Source organism: Serinus canaria, chromosome 3, assembly GCF_022539315.1.
Source record: "Serinus canaria isolate serCan28SL12 chromosome 3, serCan2020, whole genome shotgun sequence".
Lineage (NCBI taxonomy): Eukaryota > Metazoa > Chordata > Aves > Passeriformes > Fringillidae > Serinus > Serinus canaria.
In genome coordinates, this window is record NC_066316.1 from 20,384,031 (window position 1) to 20,402,422 (window position 18,392).

The 18,392-nt window shown below is 40.5% G+C and overlaps 1 protein-coding gene across 19 annotated transcripts in view; it reads left to right on the forward strand.

Annotated features, from left to right (window-relative positions):
- The window catches only part of ESRRG (estrogen related receptor gamma), a 393,435-nt gene that overhangs the window by 119,799 nt on the left and 255,244 nt on the right, over positions 1–18,392 (forward strand). For 2 of the 19 annotated variants that reach the window (XM_018921264.3, XM_018921269.3), the window contains exon 1: positions 9,185–9,370. The exons of 16 other annotated variants lie outside the window; for them this stretch is intronic. The gene's annotated coding sequence lies outside the window, so the exon portion shown is untranslated. Of the gene's footprint in view, positions 1–9,184; positions 9,371–18,392 lie in introns of those variants that run through there. One more of the 19 variants, XM_050972143.1, reaches the window with a different exon arrangement.

The following is an 18,392-nucleotide window of genomic DNA, read 5'->3' on the forward strand; positions in this document are numbered from 1 at the left end:
ATTGTGCATGCAAATAGCTAATTAACAAAATTAGCTGATCTGCTGATGCAGTCTCAGGATCTGTAAGTGTATACTAGCCATGCAGTTATCACAGATCTACAAACCAGTTGTATGAAGAAATTCTAAGCCCTCATAATTTAGCAGCTGTGAGGAGTTACTTATTTTTTAGTATCACTAGTTTTGGGGTGGAAGTGTCTGATGGGGATCACAACAGTTATTGCAGTTGGGATCTAAAATCATTGAGGTTTAGTAGAAAAAAATAGTAGAAAAATTTCACTTCAAAGTAGAAAGCCAGTGTTGCTGCTGATGCACATTCTCAGTGCTGCAGCCCATGGCAGACTAGCTGGTCTGATGGCATGAAATGCCCTGCCCATGTAAGTTGTTCCATAGTTTGGCCCTATGGCTTCATAAAAATACCTGTGAACAAACCTTGCTAAATGCCAACTAATTACTATTCTTAAATACATTAAGTGTTATGCATTTTAAAACTGCCTGCCTCCTTCCACCTTGATAGAAAAGAATTCACTCAAAAAATGTTTAAAGGGCAAGTCTCCTGGCTTTGTTTATTTGTCTCTTCCTTAGCATATTTGTCTGCTAGGCAAAAATACCCAGGCAAGTTTAAGCATGCAAATTGTTCAAGTTTCACAACTGCATCTGTGGACACCAAATATGAGTGTGGGGAATTCAGAAGTGTTTCTCCCATCTCTGTTTCTGTTGCTTTTATAACTGTTATGGGGTGGACAGACAGCCTTTGACATAGTAATTATGTATAATTTCAAACCAAACATAATGTGAACTTGCAGTCAGTCCCCACAAGTAATTTAACATCAAGATTTGAGGCTTCACATTGAGTGTGCACAAAAGTAACAGCAAAATCTTCTGAAGGCAGCTATTTCTTGAACTATCTCTTTAAAAATGTCTGCTAGTTATAAAATAGAAAAATAAAAACCTGTGTATTATATTATAGGTCCTACCTATGTAGGACCTCATTTGCTCTCTGAATTTACTTTCTTAGAAGTGTGGTTTTGTTTTAAAACCAAGATGAAATATGCCATTAGCACATAATGGATCAGGATTCAAATCCTAACAAAAGTTTTGTGTCCAAGACCACAGCACTGTATGTAGTTCATAGTTCTCTCATGGATGTTTGTGGTCTGTAGCATTTTCCGTAGTGGGGGACTTCAAAAGGAGCCCCTTGTTATGTTCTCATTTCCTTAAAACCTGCTCTATGAAGGGAATTAAATGTGGCTGGAATATGTCTTTATGAAGACATATTCCAGCCACATTTTCTTTTTTTTTTATGAAAAACTGGTATGAAATATTTTACTGTCATCTAGGTGGGCTCCAGACTTAGTGCCAAGGGACTTCAGAGTAACACACAGTGTGCAAAAAACCAGCCTGTTTCTGGTAGAGCCACATCCATCTAGTGGTAGTTGGGTGCAGAGTCAGGAGAGAAGAGTGCCAGCCCTGGTGTGGTCACCAAGCCTCTCCTCTGAGGGTCAGTCTACTTCTAAGCATGTACAGAGGAAACTCTCACACACAGAAAGTCTACTTCAAAGATTTTTTTTTTTTTTTTGAAAAGCGAAGTAGTAGAGACTTCCATGTTTTTTGTCTGCAAAGAGGTTTGAAACCTATAGATAGCAGCCTCCTTTATCAAGCTGTGTACTGGTGGGAATTAACACACACCCTCTTTCAGAAAAAAAAAAAAAAAAAGCCAAAGCAAAGCCAAAAACCACTAAATCCCAAGCAAATAGCACCATCACCCCACCCCAAGAAAAATACCAAAATCCAGAGAAAAAACTTCCAAGCCAACCAACCAAATGAAGTTAAGATTTGAATACTAGTTAGCATTCTGATACCTGAGAGCACATGCAACCCATGGCTTGCTCTTATCAGCTTGTGTGTCCCAGCCCTGGGAACAGGAGACAAGGCCTTGCTGGAGTGTGCACGGGCTCCTTCCCCCTTCCAGTGCGTGCTTTGCAACTTAAAGATGCAAAACTCCTTGAGTGACAAATGATGATTAGTGAGGAGCTGAGGCCTATCTGCTGCAAAGGGCAGCTGGGGAGGATGACTTTATTCCTGGGGGTGTCAAGTCTTTCACCTTGCTGCCCTTTAAAGGAACAGTGGCAACTGTTCCTTTAATTTTATTTACAGATTTGTTTCAACAAAAGCAACAGGTTTTATGACATTTTAAGCTTATTATTTCTCAATTAATCCTAAAATGTAAAAAAAATAAAAGCTGGCTGTAAGAATCTTTTCCATCATCTATCAGCCAAATTTTCCTATTGACTGTACTGGTGACCTGGAATTGAAAACTAATGGGAAATTAGAAGAAAGTAACAATAAAAATAAGCAGTCTGGTTTTAAATGCCAAGCATAATGAGACTAAGGGAGAAACAGAACTGAAATAAACTGAAAATAAGACAAGAAAAGCTATGTAGGCCTTCATGCTGGGACAGTGTAAATCCTTCTTTCCGCAGGAAGCAGAACTGCTTGCAGAACTGGGGCTGAGGGCTGTAACATCTCAAGTGTCCCATAGATCTGTGGTGTTTTTCCTTCTTGGATCTGACTGTGGGCTGGCTATACAGTGCCAGACAGAAAATAAAGAAGCCATTTATTGAACTGTTTAGAATTGGGAAGGGCAGAGGAGATACTTGACTATGGTGATGATATTTATGCTTTTGGTTGGTTTAAATCATGTTAACATCCATTAATACAGGCTTAATTCCTTCTCTGAAACTTTTGGAATTACCTTTCTGTTATTTTAAGACACAGTTCTTTTTTTTGGATCATTGATGCCCTATTGAATTCAGTGGGAGAACTTGTACCTGTGATGGGATAAAGTTTCCAATCCCTGTTTTGCTTCCTTAAGGACTAAAGGAAAAGGCAGGCTTTAGGTGATCTTTTTAAAAATCTTTTTAAAGAAAGGATGCATGTGCCAAGTGGTGAGGTGGCATTGTACAAGTTCGTATTATTTTTCTTCACTTACTCATAGGCACTAAAAAAATGGCACTGAAAATGCAGTGCTGATGCAAGTGCCAAATTGCTGTCATATGCAGATGAATTATCTCCTTGCCCTTTCCTGTCAAAGGCCTTAGTGCCAGCCAGTGACATGGCTGATTGCCTTTGCCTGATGAAGGGACACTTGAGGGAACAGCTGATGGCTGAACTTCTCTAAAATGGAATTGATGATTGTAGTGGAGGAACCTGTCCTATGAGTTGGTACCCACATTTTATCTAAAAATATGTGCCCACAGTCATCATACCCTCTAGCCTTCATTTTACAAGCCTGCTTGAAATCTCTCACGTTGCAAGGTCTGCAAAGCATCATCACCATTATCTCCAGGAGATCAGAAAATTATATTCCCTTCAGGCAAGAGATAGCCTCTTCCTGAATAGTTGCACCTTTGTTTTGCAGCCCAGAGCCATTTGGTGTCCCTGGATCTGCAGACAGTAGCACCCAGGCTGATCTCTCTTGTACTGTGTGTAGGAGTGTTGGCTCCAGCAGAACAAGTGAGCATCCTCGTGCTGGCTTCCAGGCAGTTTGTAATCCTGGGTGTTTATCTTTCATTTTCTTTGTGGCCAGGCCTTGCTTGGGTATTTTTATTGAAGTCCTGTGACAAAAAGCATGACAAGTGGCTTTGTGCCTCTAGCACAATGGAGCTGTGCAATAACAGTGCCAATGTTTTACCCCCAAAAGAATCTTCAAGTGGAGTTGCAGACAGTTATTCAATGAGTTTAAGTGACTGTTCCTCTCAGTCATTTCAGGGGTTTTTGGTTCTATTAATTGAAATCTGTCAAAATGCAGTGCTCTACAGCCAGTGCAGAGCATGTCTGTGTTCCAGGCAGGAGTCTCTTGTGGGATAGTCTGAAATGGTTAGGTGGACTTTTGCCTAACTTCCCAGTCACGTGTCTGGTGCCATGCACTAAGCACGTGTTTTACTTCATTCTTGTCTCTCTATCATGACCACAGGGTCTCTGTTTACAGCACAAACAAAATGCTGCTGGAGCTGTTTCCTTTGTGGAGGGGATGAGAGAAGAAGCAACATGTGAGAGATATGGTTCCTTGGTGTGGTGGTATCCCCTAGCACTTCTTGATCCCTGTTTCCACAAAATGTAGGCTGTTGCATCCTTCTGAAAGCAAAGGAATCATGCCTTGGAAGAGACAAAGAAAAAAAAGAATGGTGCTTTGTCCTGCAATGCCTTTATTTACAGAGTTTATCCAGGACCTCAAAGCATCACTAAACAGAAACTCAGTACACAGTGACTTACCCTTCCCAAGGAATCAACAAGCATATTGCACTGACATTTAAGTTTTGAGGTCTTTCTATATCCCTGGTGCAGGAATGAAGCTCCCAGATCAGCTGCTGCTGGTGATGAGACGTAGATGCTTTATTAGGGATAACTTGGTTTATCTCCTTTGACACTTTTCTGATATCTCTTGATCATTAAGGTCTGGATTAAGTGGAAAAAACATTGCTTGCACAGATGTTACGTAGCTTATGCCTTAGATCTTTTATGAGAGAGTTTGGGTGCTTAATGTCTCCTAATTCAAAAAGAAAAATCAAAGTCTTGTGTACAGCTTACTTCTGTCAGGTGCCAAGATGAGGGTTAGGTGAGCACATTACAAAAACCTGGGTATTTGAAAGTCACATTTCCAGCTGCATTTAAGGAATACTAGGTAAAACACATTAGAAAGAAAAGGGCTGTTTGGGGCCGGGTTTGCGTTTCCCAAGTGGGCTTAAGGAAATTTAAGGTGTACTCCTCTGCAGCACTCTTAGGAAAGGAGTCATCTGTATCTTCTTTCCCGTGAACTTGCATTGTGACATTTTTTGTGAAGTGCTGCTGTGTATCAGGATCTTGCTGTATGTTCATTGCTGGCTTTGGGAAGAAAGTGTTCTCCAGTAGTGGCACCTTTCTACAGCTTTGTACAGATGAAAAAAGGTGCTTGGCAGCAGGTATTGGAAGAGAATAGGAAACTAAGTCTATTTATTTGTCTTCCCCCTCAAAAATACTGTTTTCATACAATTCGTATGGCTTTTCAATATTTGGTTCCCAATCCCTGCTCCGGTGAAATTGTAGCTATTACTTATTATCAGTAAATGAATGCCTTTGAGCCTGTAGCAATGCAGAAATCAAACATTCTTGTCTTTCAGCCTGATGATGCTTCACGAGAACACAACAGGCATTTCTGGGGCTCCTCAAGCTCAGGGAGGCTGCTGTGTCGCTTCATGGGATAGTGGGAACACTGTGGTAATTTTGAAAGACCTGTCCTAGGGACTGATGAGTTTAACAGCCCGATGCACCCTAACCAGGGCAGCCCTTTATTTGTCCTAGTTTGCTCTTCTTCAGCACTTTTCATCTGAGGATTACGAAAAGTGGACTTCACCCTGTGAACCTGTTACTGTAACCATTTATGGAGGGGGACCTGAGACTCCATAAATGTGACTTTCCAAAGGTTAGCTCTCATGCCAGTAGCACAAACAAGGACCTGTGCACCTGTTTCCTGAGCCCTTGCTCTTTTGTCCCATATTTTCTTTAATGAGGTGGGAGGAAACCCGTTTCTACACAGGGTCTAGTACAATTTAGGTAAGCAAGGATCATGTGAATTGTCAAGTGAGGGCTTCTGCTGGTGCTGCACAGAGGGATAAATTGCTTGAGAAGTTTGTGGGCTGCTTCACTAAAGACAAATAACCGTGTGAAATTTGATTTGCAGAGAAATTTTCTTCCTAGGAGAATGCAGAACCTCAGCATAAGTAGATCTGCAAGCTAATGATGTAAAAATAGCTTGGATAATAAAAATCTGGTAAATAGAGGTATAGTAGCAATTGGGATGTATGGGAGAGACAGGCTAAACTGATCTGACTATATTATAAGGAATTTATTCTCTCACAGAGCTCCTCTGGTTTAACTCATTCAGTGCTGTGTCACTTTTAGCTGAAGCAGAATACTTTTTGGTAGAATTCTAAAGTCATCTTCCTGTAAAACAAAACAAAAAACTGTTCAGCTGCAAACTTGAGCTCACTCAGAATAATCCAAATTTGTTTTGAAGGACTTCAGGGATGTATTCCCTTCTGAAGATTCCCATTCTTCTGTATTTTCTTTGCCAAGTGAGTAATTAGTTGCTCCTTGATTATTGCTTATCACTTTATACTTTCTCATGGAGACAGCAAGGGACTGTGAGGCTGTTAATAGCTATGCTCAGATCACCTTTCCTTCTCAAGCATGGTTTTATTAGCTTAAAAATAACAGTGGGAGTGAAATGCTTTTAAGTTCTTGTATTTATTGGGTTTTTTAACTAGAATCCTGAGTGCTTTCCAGTGACCACCAGAAGTGGATAGTCTCATTTTTCTTCCCTCGAATTGCTACACCCCAACACCATTGATCAACAGCATTGGGCACAAGAGCTTGACCTAGGCAGTCTTAGTGTGGGATGAAAAAGAGACTTGAAAATTTTCTTTCATCCTTTCAGATGTTCCTAAACATGGCAACAAGCATGGCTCTGCAACAGATGCAATTCTTTCTAGGTCTCTGGGTAACATTTGAACCTGTGTAATGTTCGCAGCACAGCACCGTAAGTAATATTCCAGGAAATGCGCTGCCGCTTGTTAAAAAGGATAGGACCCCAGAGATGCCTTTAAATATGCCTGTAAAGTGAGAGGTGCCAAGAGAAAGATAATATGGCTGATTATAGTTATTTACCTTACATTTTCATTCGCCCTTAACTGGGTGTAATTTAGGGGCATGAAATCTCTTATTGGAAGTGTATTTGCATTAAACAGCTCTAAGCAACCATGAAAGTGCAGAAGCTGAAAAATTGACAGACTGGGTTTCTAGAATCCCAAAGTAGCATTTTTTTAATAGGCATACAAACAAATCAAATAAACATGTTTTGCTTCAACGATTTAAAGAATATGGTCTTTGGAGTAATTTGTCTCCCTTTTTTTTTTTTTTACCCTATCATTTCTAACCTCTTCACTGCCTATCTCTAGTTTGCAGCTCCTCCTAACAATCTGCAGCAATTTCCAACCCAGCTGTTGTAGTTGCAGTACATTGTGCCTTTGTTTAGCTTTTCCTGAGCTATCAAATCATGCTATAAAGGGGATTACCTGGCTAGTGATGTTGTTTTTGAGGTCTGCACTTTTTAACAAATAATTGCTTCACAGTGGCTCTTCCTCACCTCCTGCTGCCCAAAAAAAAAAAAAAAAAGAATACAGAAAAAAAAAGGAGCCCTCTGAAAATCAAACTTAACAGTTGGATGGAATCAAGTCTTGCAAACAAGCACCTTCGGTTGGCTTTGGTAAAAACCCCTTTGCTTCCTTTGCAAGTAATCATAACCAAGTTGAAATCAGTCAAGGAATAGTTGATCTTTTCAATCAGCTGGTGTATTTGTAGCAAGGCTTGGATGTTCGTGTGTGCTTTTAGAAAAAGACAAACATGTTTGTGCTCTACTGTGTTGGCATGTGCTAAGCTTGAGAAATTTATTATCCAGCTGTGTGCTGTTAAACAGGTATGATCTTCCACCTCTACCCCAGCAGTCGGTCAGTTCTTTTACGGCCACTGCCTCTCCCACAAGGCAGTTTATTTAACTGATGTTTGTGAAATGTTGTGATCTTCGCATGAATGGAGTTATTGAAGTGAAAAGCATTAGCAATATTTATTTCAGCAGGTTGCAGAATTTATGACTAAGGAAGGAAAACTGCTAAAACTTGCTTTTTATATACACAATAGTCTTTAGGAAATGTAATTAGTGTGTAAGAATGCAGACGTGTCTGAATTTATGTTACAGTACATATGCTCTGTCAGAAGTTTTCTAACAAATATATGCTATTGAAATGTATCTGTAGCATTCATTCTTTAGTATCTTTTGAGTGTTAAGTAAAAGCTAGTGTCTGTCTTGCTCTGCTCAGTGCAAAAGATATATTTACTGTACTTGAGTGGCTTCAATTTTGGTTCTCGTTTTGCAAACACAGTACATTTTAATTAAGGCTTGTCACTCGAGATCTAATGAATACATTCATTTCAGGAGGTGAATTTGACTTAGAAATTCTCTGTCACAGAGGGCCTGATAATATCAGTTTAAAGATTTCTTTCTTTCCTGGTGTGTCGTTCACCCAGCTCTCGCTCAGGATGTGCTTGCTTAAAAGGTTGCAGAATGATGTTTATTGCAACATACAGACAAGGAAAGTCTCTAAAGACTTGTATGTACATTTAGCCCAGACAAGCTTGTGTACCTACATAAGACTGTCCTATTTTTTTTTTTCCACTTCCCCACCCCTTTTTTTTCTTTGACACAGTTTCAGAGGTGGTTTATTGATTATATTTGGAAGGATTAAGAAACTCCTCTCTGCAGTCATGCTTCTGTTGGCATATGAGAGGACTTTGATCAAACAAACAATGAATTGTCCAATACACACAGTAAAAAAAGGAAAAAAAAACTCCTTTAAGACTTGGTTTCAATTGACCTTTTACCTGTGCCTATTTCTACTCTGGTGGGTGAGAACTTTGCAGGAGGAGGGTTGTTGTCCTCGTGTGTCTCCAATTCATGTTATGGTTGATGTTAAAATTCCTGCTCTTAATGTCAAGTCTAAAACCATAAGTACTTGTACTGTCATGCAAATGCCATTTTATGTTCTGCTGTTATACATGAATGTATCAAAAAGCGAGTCTGGAGTCTTCAAGAGAAAGAGAAATGAAGTAAAGCCCCAATTTTTTTTGTTTTCACTGTTACTGTATTTAAAAGAGAACAGTTTTTTTCAGCTAGATAAATCAAGATTATGTTATGGTGCTGTCTCCTGGTTCTGGGGGAAAGGCTTTAGCTCCCAGCCTTCTTCTTTAGCCTCTTCTATGTCACCATGTCCAAAGTGTGTTATACCAGCTTTGTTAGAAAAGGCTGAGATTTGCATGAAGGAAGAGCCCAGTGCAGTGTTGAGTTAAGAGAGATGCCTGGGGCACCCCACAAGATGCAGGAGTGCCCAAAAGAGCAGCCAGTGGGGGAGCAGCCACATCATCATCCTTGGGTGTCCTGGTTAGTGACTTATTTGGCAGATAATGTGTGATTCACCTGTGGTGATCCAATGCAAACATGTGGGAAGTGCTATTGCATCTCCTCGACGTGTGAGGAATTGCATCACAGTGAGGGCAAAGCCCAGATTTTCAAACAGACCTAGGCACTGTGCACTGGTGTCCTCATCCAGGGTCCTGCTGGAGCTCTGTGACAGCAGGAGGACCGAGGCTGCCTCACCCAAATCATGCCACAGGACTCACACATCCTTCCCTCTGGCAGCCCATCCCTGCCATAGGGATGGCATGAGCAGGCTGGTGACCAGGATGCTCCGCCCTCTGGCTGCCTCTGCAGAGGGGCAGGGAGGTAAGTGCTGCAAAGGGCCCTGAATGGGCCACCTGTGAGGTGGCAGGTTGTGCTGGTGACAAATGCGTGCCACTGATGGGTACATGCTTTTCTGACCTGCTTTAATTTTTCTAGCTGGGCCTTTAATTGCCAGAGAGAGGTATAGACAAATGCAATAAAAAATCCAAACAAATCAGAGCTATAGCAAGGCTCTACAAGGAAATACGTTTTAGAAAGACTTCTTTTCCTTAATTAATCGGGATTTTGTTGTCAGGCTAAAACAGACTAAAAATAAACAGCTGTATAGTACTTCATTAAGCTGCCTGCTTGGAGTGATTTTCCCATTGATTAGTCTCAGGGCTAACGCTGGTTCATTCCTCATTTCATTGCTAATTAACATCAGCTCTGCTCCTGACCACTTGACCGCACTCTCTCTATGAACATGTGCTGGTTTGGCAAGTAATAACTGCTCCCTCCCTCTTAAAAGGGAGAGGTAAGGTACAAGGTAGCTATCAAGAGTAGATCTGTGCCTCTGCTGTAAGGAGAGCAAACTGTAAAACCGTGTCTGCCCGTAAGAAGGGTAATGAGCGTAGTTTACAGAGCGCAGGAGTTTGATTGAGGAACTATGTAAATACAGATGATGAGCTCAGGCTGCTGTATGAACTGACAGGCTTGGCTCATCTCCTGTCAGTTGAGTTGATTCAGGCTCTTCTGGGATGCTCACGGTGCGGTGCGGATTACCTGACCCAGGGGCTTAGGGCTGCAGGGTGTGAGCAGGAGGGCAGCTTTGGATGGGCAGCACTTACTTTTCCCAGTTTCCTCAATGTTGTCAGAGTTTGAATAATGATGTACATTGGCAGTGGGTACAGAAGGAGCAGGAAACAACACCATGGTTATAGCTTTGTCAGGCTGCTTCCATGCAAGAGGAATATAGATGAAAACAGGAATTGAAATACTAGAATTGGCATGGATGCCCTCTGAGGAAATATCTAACAACTTTAATGAAATTAGCAGCCTCTGTTCTGGGTGAAAAGGTCAATTTTTCCATAAAATCCAAGTAAACTGGCATTTTGGAAAACATCTACTAAACTTGGCACAGAATAAATAACGTTATCCCAAAGTCTTGGTTCAATTCCAGATAATAGCTTTTTCTTTTAATTGAATTGGATATTGCATTTCATTTTCAGAAAGTCTTTTTTTTTTATTCCTACATTTTGAAGCTTTCATATCTCAGAACTAATCAGAATCTCAGCCTTATACAAATCTATCAATCAGAAACAGTCAGTGAAGAGAGCGCTTGCCTGAGTGATAATCCTTTTCTACCTACTTTTGAGCAGAATCCTAATTCACTTGTTCATCAATTATATATTTTTTTATATTTCCACCATTAATTTAATGGATTTAGGGGCTCAGTCTTGCAAACACTTGTGCACGTGAGTAACTTTATTCATACAAGCAGGTGCTCATGTGAGTAAAACTAACCATGTGAGATATTTGTAGGATCAAGCTTTGCAGTAGGTGTATATCCAGACACAAAGCCATTGCGTTCCTAACTTCCTTTCATTGATCTGTAGTAACAAGAAGCATTTCTTGTTGAAATATTAGTAACTTTACTAGATATGGTAAAAAAGAAGTAATTTCTATGTTTAAGAATATAACCACTTTGGGCCAGGAAGCACTGCCTCCTAATTAAGTGTTGCATTGGTTGGTTATATCACATAACCTTCATGGATAGTTCTGGAATTGGCCAGAGCAGAGGCAGAAGTGTAGGAAGTCCCATGTTATTGTCAACTGACTGTATATAGTGCTAAAGCCATATTGTGCTGCAGACCTTGTTGGGTTGGACAATGGAAATGGAATTTTGATTCCTGTTCCCGATGCATGCAGCACCTCTTCTTTCTAAAATGATGCCTCTGTTATTTTTAACTTTTCTCATGTTACTTTCATTTCCAATCCTGGTCAGATGCAAAGAAAAATCCCAGCAAACAAATATTTACATTAATAATAAATAAGCCCTAGAAAAAATATTTCCTTGAATGTTCTTTAACTGTAAGGAGTCTGGTTTGAAGGAGTGTCTTGGTCTGTAGCTTCCTTGTGGTAGGATGGGACTTAGAGTCTTTTGCTTACATTAATTTTTTGCTCTTCTGTGGAGAGGTATTGAGAAATGGTAAAACACTTATTTACTGCTGGCATAAAAGTGACCCCAAAGTTGTTTTCTTTCCTCACACTTCTGTAGTCAATAAGCGTATCCATGTACTTTTGCATCCATGCATTAGGAGCAGGCAGAGTTCTTTTGCTGGCAGTGTCTAAGGTGCTTGCTGGTGGTCCTGTGTCGAGAGGAGCATTCTGGGCAGCCTCACTGGCTGCATCCTGTGGGGTAACACAGCCCCCAGGACACAGCGACAAGCTCTGGAGCCCTTTTCCAGGCTTGGAGGGGAGTCCAGCAGTGATGGAGAGAAGAGCAGGCAGACGAGCCAAGCAGCATGGGCAGGACTGGCTTGGAGGCTGTGCAGGATGCCCTGGGGTACTGCAGCTTTAGCTAAAGCAGCACATCTGTGGATGGTTCCTTACCCCATAACAGAGAATTAAATAATGAAGGTTGGGTGTTTTCTGTTTTTGTACTTTGCCTTTTTATTCAAAGAATGCAAAAGGAGGGAACTCAGACAGCTTTAAAAACCCTTAAGAGAGTGACATGCTTGAATAAGATCTTAGAGAAGACTAACTTGGATGACAGAGACTTTGTGATCCTCAGCAGAGGGACTATTTAAGATGTAAACCTTTTGATAAAGTTGCCCTTTTTGGCAACTTGTTACCCTCACTATTTAAAAAGAAAATTAATCTTTGAGTTTTCAGAATTAAAAGATACTGTGAGGGCCTCCAGTCATATGAACTGTAAGTTGACATATTGTATTAAATAAGATTCAGTAGCTTCTTGTGTCACTACAGGCTAGAATTTGGTGAATAAAGTGCGATTAATAGCTCTTACAAACCTCTGGATGGACACCCAAAGGAGAGGAATAATACAGTTGCAGTATTACAAGTCAGCAACATATTAAACATTTTTTTTTCCTTAGGAAAGGATTTCCTGTAGAGGTCCTGAAGAAAAATAAGTTTCATTAGTTGAGCGTCGAGAAGAGATAGAGCAACAGGATTGATTGTAATAAGCCTCTCCTTTTTACTGAAATCCATTACTTTCTGAGCTATTAAGTGATGAAAGGGATTAAGAGAATAAAAAAATATAAGCGGGACTGTATTCGTAAATCTAATAAAGTTGATAACAGTAGAGCGTTTTGTGAAATTTGCATGTGAATTTATAACATCCTAATCCATCGGCAGGCAGCGTCACTCTGCACAGGGAAGGGGGTGCACTGTGCATACAGGATAAAAATGCAAGAGCAGAATTTCTGGCCAAGAAGCTTTTTTTTTTTTTTTCCTTGTTTTGTTTTTTCCCCCCCCATATGGATATCCATATGTTTTTATCACAGATTCCATACTTTCTGTGCCAGGATCCATATGTTTAGCTTTTTCTCAAATAAAAGACTATAAGTCATTCTTCATTATCTCTTTCTTCCTAGCTGGTGTTTTTGTAGACATAACCAAATGTGATGCTCGATGGTTGAGGCATACCCAGATAGGCTGCAGTTGGATCTCATCAGAGGTATTTAAAACCAGTACCTAGGGAGTTCAAGGGCTGGATTATCTTCTGAGTATAATGCCCCTTGACAGTGCTTGAACAATGCAGGGGGTGCTATCATCTGATTGCAAAGTCTTGGCAAGGCTCTTCCCCTATAAAAGAGAAGCTCCTTTGGGACCAGGAATGAGAATTTTCCTCCTTTTTATTTTATTTAATTCTCAGCCTGCACCTCTGCCTCTGTGCTTCTGCTGAGGGGTGTGTGGTACAGGGAGATGACATGACAGGGCTTTATTTCACTTCTGCCTTTTCTGCTTGCCCAAGGCCTGCAGTTGTAGAACAGCAGCAGAATTTAGAAGTGCTGATATAGGGAATTTGGGGTTGGCGTAAGGATGGTGTGTATCACCATCTCCTTGACACGACCCAGTCTGCTCTGTGCCAAGCAGATATCACTCACTGAGGATTGTGCCTAATAAGGTTTTATTTCTCCTTTTCTTTTTTTTTTTTCTCTTTTGATGGAAATGTTAATAGAATGCTTTTTAAATATGTAAAACACAATTCAGTGTCCATGGTTAGACCTTGGAATAGGTACCAAGTAACCTTCAGGGGTAAAATCTGCATGTTGGCTTTGCAGTCGGATCCCATCTTCATTTGGACTTTCAGTCCTTCTTTGCTGGGACAGCATGTGGCAGAAAAGCAGCTGTGGTGTGTGCATTGCCATCTCTTGGGAGTTTGATTGCCTGCCAGCAGGTTCTGACTGTCCTGTTGCTGTGGTATGTAATGTGCAGAAGGGGTAAGGAATACCCTGTAATTTTGAATAGAAGAAAATTAGGGTAGTCATAATTACAAGCATTAAAGTACAGTTTCAGAATAAAGCCATCAGTATGAGTATTTTATTAGTTCCTGCCTCTAACCCCTGAAACATAACCCTGAGGTAGGCTTGGAGTTATGCTTTATCCTCTGCATTCCTAACAATAATAGAAATTATTGTGAAAGGTTAATAACCATTGTGCATTGAAGCTGTGGAAGAAGGTGATAGAAAGAAGAGGCAACGTCCTTCTCTGAATAAACCAAGCAGTAGCTTTAGAGGGGAGACAATCTGTGCCCTAAGAACCCTACTACAGCAGCTGCATTTTGGCTGGAGTCATTATATTAATTTTCAGGCTAACCTGACAAAAGTGAAACTTACTGCTGATATCATTCAAAGTAGACATGACTCCTGATAGGATCTTTAGAGAAACTGTAGAAAAATTTAACCTTTCTTCTGAGATTTTCCTGTGAAAATATGATCCATTTGAGGTTGACTTTGGCTTGCATTTCTATAGAACTAACCCATCATTTTGCAATGCTGCCTTTCCTTCCCAGGATTGTGGTGGCTCTGGTGAGATTGGTGGCAGGTTTGCAGGGAGTTGCCTCATGGGTCTTGATTGGCAGTGCAGAGAACCACTGTTCTCCTTTCAGAAACTATTCTCTTGTAAAATTGCTGTGCTTTTTTTTGTTGTTGTTTTTTCTTTTCACTTCACCCAGTGTTTGAATGCCAGATTGAGCTCATTTTAAGATTCCTCAGGGCAATGGCACTGCATTCCTTCCACTCTGCTATTCCTTACCACATTACCTCACTGCATCAGCACTCGTATCTCCTGCTGATGGCATCCAGTTTCCATTCCATTCACAGCAGCCAAGGATCATATCTCTGATCCACTTAGAAACACAATGATCTCTACCCCTGAGAATGCAAACGCTTTCTCAGTCAAATCTATTGATCTTCAGGACTCTATTTCTGGCTTTCCATTCACTCACTCCACAATTGGGATGCTTCATATTCATTCTGGGCAAAGAGTTAAGTTGGCTACTAGGAACTCAGTGAAAAACACTTCTGCAGAATCCAAAGATAGACATGATCGCTTATACATTATTATGTCTGTACAAATACTGCACTTCTTAACTGGGCAAAACAAAAAACCTCCCAGCTGGCGCAGTGACAATGACAGACCTGCTTGTGCCATCATATTCTTATCCCAAGCCATCTCACTGAACATGCTAATGTTGAGATGGGCAAGCACATGGTGAGTTCTGCAAGGGAGGAGGTAAACACAAAGGGTCTCCAGGCTAGGGAGGGATTTGCAGTCTAAAAGGAAAAGATGAGACCAACAGGCAAGGACAATGAGTACAAAGAGGGACCTAGTTTGACAAACAGGCAAAATGAGTGAAAGCACTTTAAAGAAAAACATCTTTCTGAAGAGCATTGCTGTCAGGGAACTTGGCCCTTCAGGGCTTGACTCTGGGCTCTCTCAGAAGTATGGTTATAAAGAAAAGCACAGATATGTGGGGTGAGTATTTCAGCATCTCCTTTCAGATTATGTACTGAAACAGGGCTTTTCTGGAGGTGAGCCCAGTGTGTGCTTCAGATGGTCCCCAGAAGCCCACTTCTTCCATCACCAACAGCACGGGCTAGAGGACAAATATACCTGCAAATAGACCTAACTTTGACTTTATTGGTGTTCAGGTTTTCACTATCACCCCTTAACAGGTTTTTGCTTCTTAAAAGTTGGTATTTTTAAGGATTTTCAGGTATTGCTCACCATTGACCTTGAACCCATATTTAAAAGAAATTTAGGCACCATGATGTTGAGTGAGCTATGCCTGAGTTAATTTAATTATCTAGACCTTAGACAATTTTGAAAATATTACCTGTAATTCATATATTCTAGGTTCCAGCTGAGTGCCCTGTTTTCTCTACTTGTACATGACAAATGGATCCACTTTTTCTGTGTGAGGGTTTTTTTTTGTGGTGGTGGTGGTGGTCGTTTGGTTTTTTGGTTTGGGTTTTTTGGAGGGTTTTGTTTGTTTGTTTGTTTTTGGGTTGGGGTTTTTTTTGTGTGTGGGTTTTTTGTTTTGGTTTTTTTTTTTTTTTTTTTTAAATACAGATATTAGGTTACTGCTTGGTCTAAGAGAAGACTTTCATTATTCAACACTTAGACTGCCAGGGTGCAGCAGCTAACCTGGTTTAGTCTTGATTGTTTCACTCCAGCTGAAGCTGTTTCCCACAACTCATGGTGCTCATTCTAAAAACTGACACCATATAGTGAAGTCAGGCAGGAATGGAAAGGGTCCCAGGTGAAATAATTATGGGGTTGATTATTGTGATTATGTATAATTATAACCTTTCTTAGGATATCACTAAGAGTACTGAGGTATGAGAATTTGACTTGTGAAGGAATATTAAAATATAACACGGAAACTTACTCTGAACTTAGGTATTGGTTCCTGATGTGCAGGATTAGTACACAGTTGGTAGTGAACTGCCTTACTTTACTTTCTCCTTTACCCACAGAAGTTTTCTCCTCTTCTCTTGTGAGAACTTTGCCTACAAAGTTGGGTAATAACTAGTGCACTTTCTTGTAGCATTCCCATGTAGCCATTTCCTCTCACTGTTCAGCATGTTTGTCAGTATATCTGAATTTCAGCTGAGGGAGGGACAGGACATTCTTATTTTTCCTAATCAGAAAATGCAGGAATAATAGTATAAAAATATAAATACTGAAATGAATATGTAATGTGATATGATTCTTGTCTGGACACTTCATTGTCCTTACAGGAAGATTTAAATTTAATATTCTAAAACTCCAGTGACATAACAGTACATGGATGATCTGTCCCTGCTTACAGACATGAAATAGGTCTGCAAGCTTACATACATGCAAGGGAAAGCTTCCTCTCTCATCTTTCCAGCAGGTACAAACCATTGATAGTCATTGATTCCTCTAGAAACTGGGGCAGTGGGCAGGCATTTAGTAAGGAAAGCAGATAGCTGCTTATCCAAGGCTTTGAAAAATTCAGTCCTCTTGACCCTAAATCCTGTACCTTAACTGCCTTCTCCTAGAAAATGATACAGATTGTAATTCTTTGGCATGAAATAAGAAAGCCCAACTGCTTTGAAGATTTTATTACTTTGTTTTTCAGTTCTTTCTCTTAGTACACTGTTTGCTAAATATTTTTCTCTCTGGAAGAAAAGAATGTTGAACTCGTTTCCATCTCCATCCCATATCTCCACCTACTCGTCTGTGCACAAGGCACCCATAGGCCTTGGTAGAAAAGAGTGTCTTCACTAGAAGGTTATCATGATGAGCTCACCAACAAAAACACTTCTGTACCAGTTTGGGCAGTAGATTTAGAAGATTTCAAGTCTCCCTCTTCTTGCCCTTTCCCAGTTCCAAATAAGGAACTTCAGAGGGCAAGCATGCCACTGCTGGTAGACGTGTAGCTACTGTTGTACTGTGGGGTTTTCGTTTGTTTTTTTGCCAGCTACTTGACATTGTTTTACAGCTGGACTGTGCAGCTATTTCCAAAAGGCTCAGCTAATTCTGTTGTCCTTTTTTATCAAGGAAATTCTTGAGAAACCACAATAAAGCAGCTGTAACCCTGGCGATGCTTACAACTGTGGCCAAAAATAGAAATCAGTGCTTCATGCGTTTTTCTTAATGAGGGTATAGGGGTTTTTTTCAGTGTGGTCCTTGACGCCTCGCCAAGTTAGGACTTGGCTTTAAATGTTTAGTGCAAGCTTTATAAATAGCCCTGGATAGAGGGGGCATTTCTTTTCCCAGTATCTTGCTCCCTCTCTGGGAGGGAGATAGCCTCCCAGGTCTGGGGCTGCTGGGGGCAGCTGTGCTCTTGGGGCATGGCTGGCTGTCTGCAATGAGCCCTTTAGGCCACAGGTGCCAAATACTTTGCAGGAGGTGCCGATCACCTTGGGTTCCTCTTTGCTCGGAGGGGGAAGCTCAGCATCTTGCAGAATTAGGTCTGTAAGCTGTTGTTATTAATAACTGCCTTCATGGTCGTTTCGCTTACAGACAGGATTTATTTGGCTTTTGACTATCAGTGAAAGTGTCCCTATAACTGGATTTTTATGCTCTCTCTGTGCAAATAGAAAACCATGGTTTGTTTGCCAACCCAAATAAGAATTTACAAATGTGGGGGTTTTTTTCCTGTGGCGCATAACATGGCTAGTAAATGGGTATGAAAAGGCTGGATGCAGGGATTTTGCAATGTTCTCACAGGCAGAAGAGAGAAAGATGAGAAAAGATGAATTAAAACTTGGGGAAAGTTCAGTCAACAAACTAAGAAGTGCAGACATACTGATTTATAAAGAGACTATAACTTTTAAACATGTACTTTCAATCTGAAGGACCGCAGTAGGGATTTAAAATATGACTATTTAATTTTTAAAAATTACATAAATTAAGTGAACAGCCCATTAATGGGATGCCATCAGGATCACATGGCCAATTCAGTTCAAGTTATATTATCTTGCTGGCCGGATTTGAATAAGAATTAAGAAATTACTATTCAAAGTAGAATGGGACATTGATCCTCATTCACAATGAAATTCGTCACCGTAACTACCTGGAATTC